This window comes from Tiliqua scincoides, chromosome 1, assembly GCF_035046505.1.
Source record: "Tiliqua scincoides isolate rTilSci1 chromosome 1, rTilSci1.hap2, whole genome shotgun sequence".
NCBI classification, from domain to species: domain Eukaryota; kingdom Metazoa; phylum Chordata; class Lepidosauria; order Squamata; family Scincidae; genus Tiliqua; species Tiliqua scincoides.
In genome coordinates, this window is record NC_089821.1 from 143899730 (window position 1) to 143913888 (window position 14159).

A 14159-nucleotide genomic window follows, 5' to 3' on the forward strand; every position below is an offset into this window, starting at 1 on the left:
GTGGTTGCATGTGAAAAATATTTGGTGCATCCGAGGAAATTAGAAAAAGGAAAGGTTGTAGGGAAGGATTTTAGGGGTCCCTGGTCTGCCAAACCCAGTTGCTAACTAAAGATGGGGAGGAAAAAAAAGGGGGGGGGAGAAAGAGAGAGTTTCAGGCACCAGATAGTTACCTGTCTTGTAGAGCAGTTGGATGGGGGGGGGGAGAGTCCTGTGGAGGACTCTCTGACAGGGAGGGAGAGTCAGAGAGAGAGAGTATGTGGGCAGAAGCCCTCTCTTAAAAAGGGTTTTTGCTGACCTGGAGCTGACCCAAATGACCTGGATGTGACCTAGAGCTGACCTGGATGTGCTTGCTTACTACACACAGTGGGGTACTTGGAATATGTAAAACAATGAAAGGATTATCAGCAAAATCTTGCTAGCTGGGGGAACTTACACAATAAAGTAAAAACAGTAAATACAATAACCCAGGAAGGCAGATCAAATTTGCATAGAGAACTTAAACGGTTACCAAAACATTGTTTAAAAGAAGTACTCCAGAAATGCAAATTCCATCTTTTAACTTTTTCTTAGATTTAAATAATACTAAGGACATACCACGTTATATTTGTGTATATTGTGCAATGTAGAAAGCTTATTGTAACAAGTTGGAATTCTGTTATCCTTAACAGAATATCTTTGGAAATATGATAACGTCTTAATGCAGTCCTATGCATGTTTGCTTATTATTAAGTGTGAATTCATTTCTAAATAAGTCTGATAGGACTATTACTTAATCTATTATGAAAATGTTCTTTCATGTAGAGATATCATATGAGTGTAGTTTGACCTTATGAAAACTGGTCATCTTACTTTCCATGTTATATCTTACTATGTATTGTAGCTACTCCATTTTGCATGATGCAGCACATAGCAGACAAAGTATTTTTAGCACAAGTGTGATAAATCAGATAACTATTGTGGTTGCACACACTTAAACTAAAAAGGAATTCTTTGGAAAGTATTACTTAAGAGTTTCTTTAAGAGGAAACATTTTAACCATAGTGTAGTGTTCTCTTGGATTCTGGCACCTCCTTCAGCTGGGTGCTTTTGCAACAAGTTATTATATTGTATACTCATTTATATATACCTATTAGCTTTCTTTGTGTGACTGTAAGCAAGGTTTAACATTATACCCACAACATTGCTAATCAGGTTTCCTCTCCTCATCAGGGCTTATAAACCCAACTAGGGCTGATCCTCAGGGTTTCATTTAATCTGGCATCAATCTTGCTAGTATGACAGCTGTTAAGCCATACTGGAGTTCAGTATTCTGCTACAGAGTAGATCAATCCTAATGCTGATGTTCTGAGATTAGTGGCTGAAACTCCCCATCTTGTTCCTATTAATTTCTGGAGTATGTTGTTCCTGGTATTGATTTTTGCAGCCGTGTTCTCAAGGTGTGACTTATAAGAGAGAATCAGGTCCAAAGTTACTCCAAGATATATTGGATGGGGATTGTTAGGGAATAGGTTGTTATTTATATAGACCTTCAGGGCTGCATTAGCTAATTGTTAAGGTGGAAGCATGTAGTCACCGTTTTGCTGATACTGGTTATTAACCTTCAGTCAGCAAAATATTTTCCCAGGATCTTAAGGTCTTCTGAGAGGAGGCCATCCAACACCTCCATGTTTTTTTCCTGCAGTGCTAGAGCCAGGCCGTCGGCATATCCAAATGTAAATCCCCTTGTTACTGGCAAGTCTGAGATGTACAGGCTAAATAGTGTGGGTGCCATTACAGAACCTTGCGGGAGGCCGTTGTTTAGCCTTCTTACCTTACTTGCATTGTCCCCCATTACGATCTGGAAAGTTCTGTCACTTAGCATGTTGTTGACTAATCGATATTGTTTTTTACAGGGGATGATGTGACACAATTTATATAGCAGTCCCTCCCTCCACACTGTGTCATATGCTGCAGTTAGGTCAATAAATACAACTGTGGTTTTTAAACCTTGTTGAAAGCTAGCCTCAATATGTAGCTTATCAAGCTCAACACCTGGTCAACACAGCTACAATTTTGTCAAAGCCCGCTTGTTCTACAGGTAGGTGTACATCTAATACAGGGGTGCCTAAACCCTGGCCCAGGGGCCACTTAGGGCCCTCAGGGGCTTCCAATCCAGCCCGCGGGGAGTCCCCAGTCTCCAATGAGCCTCTGTCCCTCCTGAGACTTGCTGGAGCCCGTGCTGGCCCAACGCAACTGCCCTCAGCGTGAAGATGACTGTTCAACCGCTCACCTGAGCTGTGGCATGAGGGCTCCCTCCATTACTTGCTGTTTCATGTCTGTGATACAGCAGTGGCAATGAAGGAAAGGCTGGCCCTGCTTTGTGCAAGGCCTTTTATAGGCTTTGAGCTACTGCAAGACCTTCATTCATTCATATACTGTAGATACTCGCCTATAGGGCAATAAATTTGTCCCAACAGATAGCTCCTGAATGTACCCTTCGCCTTATCTGCGGGGCCACTCGGGGTCAGGGCTATTTCAGGCACACTGTGGAGCAGCTATGGTGCTGCTGGGGAGGGTGACGTGCCACCCACTCCCCCCCCACCGCTGCGCGGGGAGCCTGACGGAGCTGCTCGGCTCGCCTGCTGCTCCCTCCTTCCCACCTCGAGTGGGGAGCCTGATGGAGCTTCTCCGCTCGCCTGCCTCCCTCCCTCCTCGCCTGCCTTCCTCTTCATTGCTGCTCCTGGGCATTACAGTCCCACCTGCTCAGGCTCCCAGAGCCTGGTCTCCTTGGCTCTGACTTCCTCCTCCTCTGCCCCTGCTCGTCTTAGCAAGGACAGGAAAGGGGAGCAGGAGCCTGGAGCGCGTCCCATGCGTGTCAGTGGGGCTTACTCCCAGGAAAGTGCACATAGGATCGCAGCCTGTGAGCCCAAGCCGGTGCATGCTTACTCAGAAGTAAGTTCCATTATTGTCAATGGGGCTTACTCCCAGGAAAAGATTGTAGCTTGAAGATGGGGAGAGAAACGGGAGGGCTGCTTCTTCATGCAGAGACTACAGCTCTGCATCTGCTTCTTCCGAGCAAGAGGGAGGAGGGGAGACCCCCACACAGCCTCCTGCCCACACTCCTGCAGTGCCTGCTTCTCTCTTCCCTCCACCAGCCTTCACTCTGTTGTACTGTCTTCTCCCTTCCCCACTTTCCCTCTTTCCCTGCCTCCTATTTACAAGCCATGCAATCAGGGAAACTGACCAGGAAACCCCCTGACTGCCTTGATCCTGCTGTAAATCAAGAGGAGGAAACAGCCCTCAGACCAGGTGAGCTTGCTGCTGCAGGATGCACCTTCCCTGAAAGTGGAAACTCTCCCAACAGATGTCTCACAAACTACAATTCAGAGCACCATCACTTAGGAATAACAACCAGGGAAAGCAATGGGTCTGCTTCTGAGTAAATAGGGTTTCAGCTATGTGCAGCTGCACTTGGTCTCAGCCATTTGCTGTTGCTTGACTCTCCTGTGAATTGAATTGCACACTCCCAGTTGTGTTCTAAGTTGTATGTATTTATATGTAGAGCTTCTGGCTTAAGAGCAGAAGACTCTGTCTTTGCACTGTTTTGTATCAAAAATTCTGAGTGATAGATCACTTTTTATGTTTTAGTTTTTTTCCTGTGCTGGTCTTCAATCACTGGTTCATACATGAATTGATCACCAAAAATTAGCTATTGGTGGGGCTTTCACAGTCAACTAGCTACCTCCCTTCCTGCCTTGCTGGCCCTGCAAGGCATTCTGGAGCACTGCTGTTATTCCATTCTCTTTCAAGTACCCCTAAAGGTCATGTTGAGTGCCCCTGGGGGTACATGAACCCCAGGTTGGGAACAACTGTTCTATTAGTATGTTGTTTACAGTGCAGTTACTCTTTGATAGTGTTTACAAAAAGATGGTGAAGACCAGAATTTAAAAGTTTATGAATAAAACAATCTTATGATCTTTTACTATATTTTTAATAAATTAGAGACTGTCAGTTGTTAGGTAACAATTACTGGTAGGTTATTTTTCAGGATCTGGCCTAGGATAAAATCAGACAAAACTATAATCAGACCCCCCCCCCCAAGTTTATGACCCCAACTTATCTGAGGGTCATAGAAAATTCTATGATTCTTGCCTCAAAACCTGCCCTCGACTTATCTGTGAGATCGACTTATAGGCGAGTATTTGCGGTAAGTTCAATTTCTAATAAATCCATTTATGTAAATTTATTCAAACTTTAAATGTTAATTCTTTTTTTTCCCCTGACCCCGACCCAGTGTCAGAGAGATGATGTGGCCCTCCTGCCAAAATGTTTGGATACCCTTGGTCTAATAGAATAACTTGTAATGTTTGCTCAGTGCCACACTGAGGCAAAAACCAGCACTAGCTTGAAGGCTTCCTGCTAGTGGGATTGTCATTTGTGAAGTGGGACATGTTTTTAAGTGGGGGGGGAGGGGGGAGAAAGAGTGTCATGATACAGGGAAAGATAGGGCAGAACTGTCAAGGCAAGTGAGGGACCACATGACAGGAACTGAGGAACTTCTGACAGTTGACCTATTCTTCCTTTGGGCATTTTAAGCAAAGCCACAAAGGGAGATCTCCAGATGGACTGAAAAGACACGGTCTGCTTTAGCAGCCATTCACCCAATCAGCTGGCCATCTGTTCAGTTTTTTTGCACCAAGAACACTGACTAATGCAGATGATTCAAACAAAAATATTCTGATTCGCTTGCCCATCCATGCAGTGTCACTCCTGGTGCGACAAAGGCACAACACTTGCCATTTCTCCCATTGCAGGAGATGAGTCAGATGCAGCTGCTGTGTTTTCTATGCAGGGAAGATAGTTATGGAGCACTTAAGATGCTAAACAGGCCTGATTTCAGTTCTGGAGTGGCAACAGCACTGAGCGATCAGTATTTCATGTTCATTTCAGCAAAGCTGACCTTTCCATTTTCCATTGCCTTTGCAGTTTTAGTTGTGGTGTATTTGGGACTCAGAGTGGGCAGGTGGACCAGCAGGGAATTTGCATGAAGAAAAAAAGACACTTTTGGAGGAGTTGACTGACAAGTTAGCAGAGGAATCTTACCGTCATTTTTGCTTGCTTGCATCACAGCAAGATGCTTACATAATTGCATAAAGTACTGTAATTAAGGACTGTTTTTGATTGAAAGGTTGTCCATATGCAAATTGTGTTTTTTTTTCCTGCAGAGATCATTTTTGCAGAAGCTGCTTGCTTGTGATATACCACTGATGCACTGCATGCAGTAAGAGCACAAGCATGACCGGAGCTGGATTCTGTCAGTGGTGTTGTCTTCCAAATTGATTTGCAAGCACTTGTCATTTCTTAGCAGCAGCAGCTGGTTGTGTGCATGCACATGTATGTTTCTGTGAGATTGAATGTGCATCATTGGCTACTAGATGGCCTGTGTCTGCCAATCTCCCTGTTCACATGTTTTATGCTGCGGTTGTGTGCAAGAGGATATGTAACCAAATGCACATAAAACAAGAAGATAATGAAGGAAAGCTTGTAGGCCTGTGGTGTTCAAGACCTTCACTATTGATTCAATTTAATAATGTTGTTGCAACCAGCACACAACGGACGCAACTTTGTAATGACCTCCTGAGTATTTTATTGACTTGTATTCCCAAGCATTGTTATAAATGACTGTGGATTATTGTCATTTTTTGGTTTTTAAGATTGGTTTGTTTGAAATTTGTGAGTGTCTTAGCCTGAAGTGTGGGATATAACTTTAAAAATAACTTTTTGATAGGTGAGCATCACATACAATGTTGGCTTCAGAAGATGTATGGGACAGTTTCAGAAACTGTTCTGAGGTCAAACAGTAACAGCTAAAACATGTATTTGAAATTGCTGAGCCCTCCCTACCATCTCTGGCAAATAGGCATCCTATAGTAAAAATGACAGCAGAGGGCACAGGTGGCACTATTCTGTAGGTTAATATTGAAGTATGAGGGAACCACCTAAAGTGATCAGGCTAAGACAGCAGAGATCCTTTGACCAGTATTGTACTAACACAATGGTTCCCAAACTCTCCAGAACGTTGGAAACTGCTGAAAGTCTTTGTGGGCAGGGGAGAATGCAGTGACACAATCCCCAGGATTGCGCAGCTGCCAGGGGTGGTAGGGGCTTTGTTTTACTTACCAGTATTGACAGCAGCCTCCAAGGGTTTGCAACCCACTTCTGGTTTTTGATCATGAAACTGGAAATGGGTCATGATCTTTATTTTTAGATTTTCTGAAGCTTGGGGAGCCCTGCAGTGGCAGGAGGCAGCTGCCACTACTGCTAAGTGAAACAAAGCCTCTGTCACTCCGGGCAGTGGCACAGTCCTAGAGATTGTGTTGCTGCATTTCCCCCTCCCCGCCCCTTAAAGGAGCAAAGCTTTTTAGGCTGGGCGTCCTGATACCCCAGTTTGAAAACCTCTATACTAACAGTTGTGAACTATGGGTTTCAGTTGTCATCTTTTCCTCTGTAGTGTTTGTAGTTTCTCCAGGGTTTGGCTCATCTTCAGATCTGTGAGCATACCCACCTGCCCAGGGCTGTTCCAAGACCTCCTGGTACCTGAGGCAGTGTGCCAAATGCTGCCGTGTCCTTTCCTGGTGTGTCTTTCTTTGCCCCTCCAAATGGGGGGACAGAGATGAGCGCCCCCTGTCAGTCTGCAGCTTGAGAGAACTGCTTCAGTTAACCTTATGGATGAGCTGGCCCTACACCCAGTCCCCTGTGCTGGACTTAAGAGAGATTCCAGGAAAGGAGGATTTTGGAAATCTAGAGGAATGCAAACCATTTAGTTTCAATCTCAGAACAAATTTTATTCTGATTTTGCTTTTAACAAACATTTTAGTATGAAGGCATCATTAGTTAGAGTTTTCTGTTACATATGGCACAGACAAAAGGAAAAGAACAGATTCATCAGCAAGTCCAGCATTTAAACATCAGATTAACAAAAGAGGCTTGTGTTAAACCTACTTAGCAGTTCATATTATATGTTAGAAGATATTTTGCAAGCAAGAGACTACATTTATTAGCATTGAAGTAAAAACATATTTTTGATCAAGAAAATTACATTTTTTTTTCTGACTTTCTTTATATCACAAATGTCAGGGTAAGGCAAATCCTTGATGAATTGTATGATAAAAATCCTATTTTCCAAGAAAATATATCCAACATATTTTGCTAACTTTGTCATTTTAAAAGCAAAGCAGACATGCACTGCATATAGAGAAATGTCTTTTTTCAAATCAAGTGCATAAAGCAGAACTGTGTTAATTCACAAAAGAGGCTTTTCAGTGCTTCAGGGAGAGATTTACAGTTAGCTGCAGTGAACAAGATGTGACCCAATATTAACAGACAGTAATGTCTCAGACATCTCCTCTGTCAACATTTATGAAAAGGAAATTTGCCCATCATTGGAACAGTTGCTTAAAATGGAATGTCACTCCTTAGTATAGAATGAATGTTAAAAAGACACCTTAGAATTATGACATAAGATAGCGTAATCTTTGTATGCCAACACAAGTAATATCAAGCCTCTGTTTTGAATCTGCAAAGCATTGTAAAGATGGGGCAGGGATAATTTATCTTTTTTTTTAAATCTTAGTAAAAACCCTGTGTTGGTGTGAGAATTCACACATTTTAATATCTTCTGTAGTGCCTACTATGTGTGTGTGTGTGTGTGTTTTCTCTAAGCTCTAAGAACATCTATGCAGGGTGTGTAAGTGTATGCCTGTGTAGTATGAGCCAAAAGAAAATGGGAATTGTATTATTGCCTAGTTATTTACTTTTTAAAAAAGAACACTTCTAAACATACATAGCCCTACATTCCCAACTGAGAAAATTGTAAGCCATATATAGTCAGGCCTGAGACCAGATCGCTGAGATATAGTCAACCTGTTCCATCTTCTTGTTCTGAGCTTCCCCCTCCGCTTAATGCTTTGCTTACAGCATCCTGCGGCAAAAGTTTCAGAACCTGAAAGAAGCACCGCTGATAAGGAGGGCCAGGGTTAATTGGAGATGGCAATGAAATTACTGTCGTGTACTATGGAAGAAAAGACTAATCTTTTCTGATATTTTGGTAGTGAATTGTGTTGAACATTGGTGTTCAGCTGAAGCTTGAAGAGGTTTTTTTGTGTGTCTCTGCCTTTTTTGATACTCCTCTCTGTCCTGTCTGTGCTCCTTTCTAAAACTTAATCAAATGATGCTTGAGGGGATTTGGATGCCAGCAGAAGGCCATAGTTCTCCAGTATGGTGCAGCAGTAGAGAACAAAACTTGACTATTAGATCTATATAACATTTGATGGCAATATTTAAAAGGGACGAGAGAAGCAATTGATTTTTCTAAATCTTCTCCATGGAAAAACTGCTCAAACCTTGCTAGACGAACCTTTCTAGACGAAGGAACTCCTCTTCAGCCTGTCATTTTAAGCAATATACATGAAGGAAAATGAAATTCCAGTGGTATCTGTTCCACCTCTTGCTGGATTTTACAACCACTGCAGCTTATTTGGAAAGAACCATTTGATGCTGATGGACACTAGTCCCAATCCACATATCTTCATGCCAATCATGGATATTTACATGTTGAGCGGATATCCATGATTATACCAGCCAAACCAGGGTGGGGGGGGGCGTGCTGGCTTGGATTTAATCCCCACACACCCCCTCCCAGTTTACGTCTGGTGCAGTAAGAGATGACAGGGTTGACCATCTGTTAGTGAGATGTGCACAGACATAGGCCAGCAAGGATCATAATTTGGGTGACCCCATGTACTGCATGTGTGATTATTATTTTTTTAACATCACACAGCATCTTTTTCATACATGTATCATTTCCAGCAAGCTGATCCATGTCCTGAAGGGTGCTTTCACATGCAGATTGCCTTTGCTAAATTGAGGCAATTTGTAATGAACAGCTTGTTTTCATCACAGCAACTAGAATCTATCAAAAAATGACAAATCAATACAAAGAGAACTAGAAAAAATATCATAGGGGGAGGAAGAGATACTTTCTGTTCCAGCTCTCAAGAATGGGAAGGGAAAGAGGCACATGAGCTCAACAGGTAAATGGGAGAGTAAAATACATTCTTATTAAGCTCAGCCATGTTTGTTGCGTAACCTTTGTTCATTTCTTGCTGATTCCAGAAAGAAATATCAACAGTGCTTTCCCCTGACACTATTCCAGTGGGATCCTTTGAGTTCAAGATGCCAGAGGAAGGCGCAGCTGAAAATGTCATGCTTTCATAGCACTTTTTTTTTTAACATACACAAATGCTAGACATCACCGCTACAGATCACATTTCAGATTCAGTCTTTGCTTTTCCCTTCACTTTCTGATCTGCCTACAGATGGCATATCATGAACTAATTCCTATTTCCGTAAACAATTGTGGAAGATTAAAGGAAATTTATTGCCCTATGCCAGATTCACTTTGGAGAAACTGGCACAATGAATAGATCTGATAGATTTCAGCTTCCTTACATGAACATACAACTTTATTTTATTTTATGAAAACCAGCAAATTATAATTTTAGGACTTTGGAGAATGGTATAAATGCATAATTAAGCAAAACCAGAATCTCATAATCTAAAAACACTCACGTTATTGTTTTTAATAACCGATGGAATGTCATTTTACAGAATATCAAACCTTGGTTTCATGCTGTGTCTTCTCTCAATCTTGCAAGTAGGGTATCAGTTTAATTTACAGGGTGGTTGAAAAATGAACATGAAATTCATGAAATTGTTTTTAAGTTGAACACAGCATTTGCTAACAGAACAGATGACATATGGTACAACATTCGTCACCAAGTAACTGTTAATTGCATTTTTATGTATTAAAAAGTATGCTTATGCAGTTGAAAAATATAATAAGGGTTGACAAGAAGTTGTTAAAGCTACAAGCCATGTTTTACGATGTGCTAGATGCAGCAAATCTGATCTCCCTCTTACTCACAGGGCACTGAAAAAATATTAGGTGCTTTGGTACTCATTTTCCCAATATAACAGGAATGCCGACCCATTGTAGACAGTATTATATTTAGCTCTGTTGTATCTCAGGTTGGTAAAATGTTTCATGCCACAAGTAGGTAAAATAGCAAATAATTTGCTCATTGTGGAGATTTAAAAGTTATCTCTCTTGATTGTCATAAGAAAACTCTAGTTACCCCAGAGTCTTAAACAATGGCCAACCTGATTTGCCTCAGCTGCTTATAAGAGCAGGGTGGTGAAGGAGAAAGCAATCTCCTGTTGCTCAGTGTTTGGCAATGAGAGGTATACGCTTGCTGAACATGAATGGTCCATTCTTGAATATCATGGCCAATGCCCAGAGACAACCTATTCTCCACATCATTGGCATTCAATCTACTTATGGGAAACCAGAGACTCAATTAAAACATTACAGCCTCTACAGGAGACTGTTGGGTAAAACTTCTGCAGCATGGCAACTCTGCGTAGGGTTTGTACTATTTGTAAGCAAGCCTCTTATTTGAGAGATTGGCCCAACCATCTCATTCAAATCGTATCAGAACAGTTTTCAGTCTCTGGCTTGTATTACAATTCATCCACGAACGCAACTTCCATGTGGGGCCTATGATGTTTGAGTTATGCACACCGAAGTATCTGTGCACTCTTCATTCTATATACTGTTCTGTGATGGCAGTAGGAAAGTCTAACAAGCTGAAACTGTTTTGCCTTGGCATTGGTAGGCTGACACTAACTATGAGGAGAGAGGTACTAATATTGCTAGCATTCTGGCTCAGTTTGGGTAGCTGCAGAAGTAGAGCTTTGAGATCACCCAGAGGAAAAAAAACCCAAACCCTTATATCTCTGAAGAATGTTAAAAATGTTCTTTCCACTTATTGCCTGGAGAGGCATCAGAACCGGGAAACAATAGTTAGAAACTAATAAAATATAGATATTCTGCAGAAGAGAAGGCCTAGATTTTCAAAATAGGATGCAGAAAAGACTGGGGTGAATAAAGAAAACTGAACCAAGACACCACACCCAAAGTAGAGAAGCTTCATGTTGTTCACTGAACAAAATGAAACAGAGAAGAGAAACGAATGTAAAGAATCATTGTCCCTTAATCACCCTCCCCCCATCCCAGTTTACACTCCATGGTGTGCTGTCGTCTGCTAGTCAGAATGTTGTCAGATAATGCACCAATGACTGCAGTTCACGTTTCACCATTCTCTCATCGTTGACTTCTGTGGGGATAGGAAAGACAGAGAAGAAATAGTTTATGAAGGAAGCCATTGAGAGCAGGCATTTCAAAGAGATCTACCAAATAGCCTATTTTATGTGTATTTTCTGAGGGCTACTATTGATTCTAGGGTTGCCTACTCCCCATTCCACAAATGGCATACAAGCAGTTTGGTAACCTGTAAGGAAATAAAACTATGGCAGTGTACATGTGGGCATTGATTAAACACCTGCAAAAAAAAAAAAATCCTAATATGAGATTGCATCAAATTACTTTTTAATTTTAAACAAATATTTTCATAAATGCTGTTATGCACATCAGGAGGGGGGACAAACTGTGCATGCACTGCAGTCTTCTGTGCAAAGTTCAGAAATAAGAAAATGGTAGAATGGCAGAGGATTAACCTGTTGGTGCCACTCTGCAGACAAGAGAAGGTCATTTAGAACTCCCAAATCTGGGGAAAAAATTTCAGGTGGTAAGAATTTGGAAGCACCTATAGTAGGCAAGTATTCAGAAAAATGTATGTCTGAAGTGTTGGGAAAGCTATCAGACACGTGAGTTGCAGATCATGTCCCTGTAACCTTACAGTTTCAACCTTACAAAGATTCAAGTCATTGGCAACTTTTCCTGCCCATCAAATTCTTTTGAAATACACATAGGGTAGTATGACCTCAGAAATAACTCTGACAGGATGAGCAAAGTCTTTAAATAAAATAAGCAGCAGCTGACATTTGTTACAATAGCAAAGGATTTTACTGTCATGTGAGCAGATATTACTTTACTATCTAATCCAAATCTCATGGTTAAAAATCAGGTATTTAAAAGTTACTGAATGCTTATGTGTAAATGCTACATAATAATAATAATAATAATAATAATAATAATAATAATAATAATAATAATAATAATAATAAACTTTATTTATATCCCGCCCTTCTCCCTAAAGGGACCCAGGGCAGCTAATAACATGTAAAAACACATTTAAAAACGTAAATCAAGACAAATAGCAGATAAAAACATTAAAAACACATTAACAGAGACCTTAAAAAACAGTAGTCAGATTAAAAGACAGAATAAAAAGAGTACAAAAGAGCAAGTCACAGAGGAATCAGGCCTGCAAAAACTACAAAATGTGTAAAAAATGTTAAAAAGGCCAAAGAATCAGAAGGCTTGTGTAAACAGCAGTGTCTTCAGGCCTCGCCGGAAACTCTCAAGAGAGGGAGCCATTCTCAAGTCAAGGGGAAGGGAGTTCCATAATGTTGGTGCCACTACCGAGAAGACCCTATTTCTTGCAGCCGCCCCCCGGACCTCCTTGGGTGGCAGCACTTGTAAAAAGGCCTTCTCTGATGACCTGAGAGGGCGAGTCGGATTGTACATATACCTTATTTTACAAGCTTTGTAGGAACTGGAAGAAAGAATGTTACTACAGGTATACTAACACTTGGAGTACTCTGTACAAAATGCCAAAAAGAATAGCTAGCAGTCACAAGCTTTTAATTTTTTTTCAAATGTCTCCTTTCTGTTAAGGTGAGAACTAATTTAAATATCACTGATACACTAATATTAATTAGAAGAGATTTTTATGGCTTATTCAATTAGTAGTTGCTTAAAGTATAGTTCAGTCCAGATGACAAAAACTTTTTGATCTGACAAAATAACCACATCAAACTCTGTCAAAGGTCTGGAATGAAAGGCTTTCTTTGGCCCAACACCTTCCCTCTTGAATTCAGATATGCAGAGAGACCAGGGTGAGAGAAGCTCCTCTCTCTGCTCCCAGTTTACTCTTCTTTGCTGTAATATTATCTTCCATTAGAAATAATTGTGTTGCTTTATGTATGTTTCCATATATTTAATCCTAGTGTCTTTATTCCTTAATCAATCATATTGCTTACATTTTCAGTTTCAATATATTACTGTGGGGAAATCAGTCTTCAGTCTCTGCCAGAATGGAATCAAATCCAAAAGTCTGTCTTGCGCCCAGAACCCTGTACCTCTTCATGGCCAGTACAAAAAGTACTGTGGTAAAGTAACAGGGCAACTTTGGAGCGATCAATCCAGAATGACCCCAATCTTCCACAGGTCAGAAATTTAGGGGAGGTTTTAATAATGAGAACAGCAAAACTTGACCACATTGGTCAATAACAACTTCCCTTCCTGGCTCTTTTATACCATCTATGTGTTAATTTCATCTGGCACCTCCTAAGTCTTGCATCTGTGGAACAGTAAGTAAAAGAATAAATAATTCAATTTGCCACTCTGTGAGAAAAAAGCCTTTCCATTTAGATGGAAAACAGTTTATAGAAACTAGTTATATTTTTCTACTCAATGGAGGTCACAGCCTTTCATTCTTTTTCCGAAAGTGGCAAGCACGTGACAGCTTTATTTTTAGTATATAGATGCCAAAAGAGAGAATGAGAATTAGATGGTAAAGCAGAGGGGAAGCATTTCAAATGTAGCATTTTAATTGTTGCGTGGTGTGTGTGCTTTTCTTTTTGCTTGACAACTTCTTTTAATGGAAGCCATAGCCGACTATATTTCTCTTTCCAATCTGCAACAGCGCAGTATATTGTCAATACACTGACAAGGACAAAAAGGTACATGCAGTAATAAGACTCTTTAAAATCTCTGCGACAGAGCTGCCACTGTTATAAAGCCTCTATATTTGGTTTTCAGATACATGAAATCCCATTATGGGTGTAAATAGTATATCTTGGGACGTGTGATATTGGGATCTCGTAAGAAGCATTACAAAAGAGGAGGTAGCAGAGATTCATGACAGTATCAAAACTGCATTTTATAATTAAGGGGTGACAGGGACTTCTTGATGTTTTCAGTAAGGTATTGGGATCTTTTGGTCTACGAATTCAGCTGCTGCTATCTATGCTCATATTCCTGTGCCCTCTCTCATTTCTTCTGTAATCAAACCCTGCAATTGTACATCATCGTC

The 14159-nt window shown here is 40.9% G+C and overlaps 1 protein-coding gene across 3 annotated transcripts in view; it reads right to left on the bottom strand.

The window, feature by feature from the left end:
- Window positions 1-6832: 6832 nt before the first annotated feature.
- MACROD2 (mono-ADP ribosylhydrolase 2) overlaps window positions 6833-14159 on the bottom strand; it is a 1146647-nt gene continuing 1139320 nt past the window's right edge. For all 3 annotated transcript variants that reach the window (XM_066609514.1, XM_066609523.1, XM_066609505.1), the window contains exon 19: window positions 6833-11216. The gene's annotated coding sequence lies outside the window, so the exon portion shown is untranslated. The remainder of the gene's footprint in view (window positions 11217-14159) is intronic.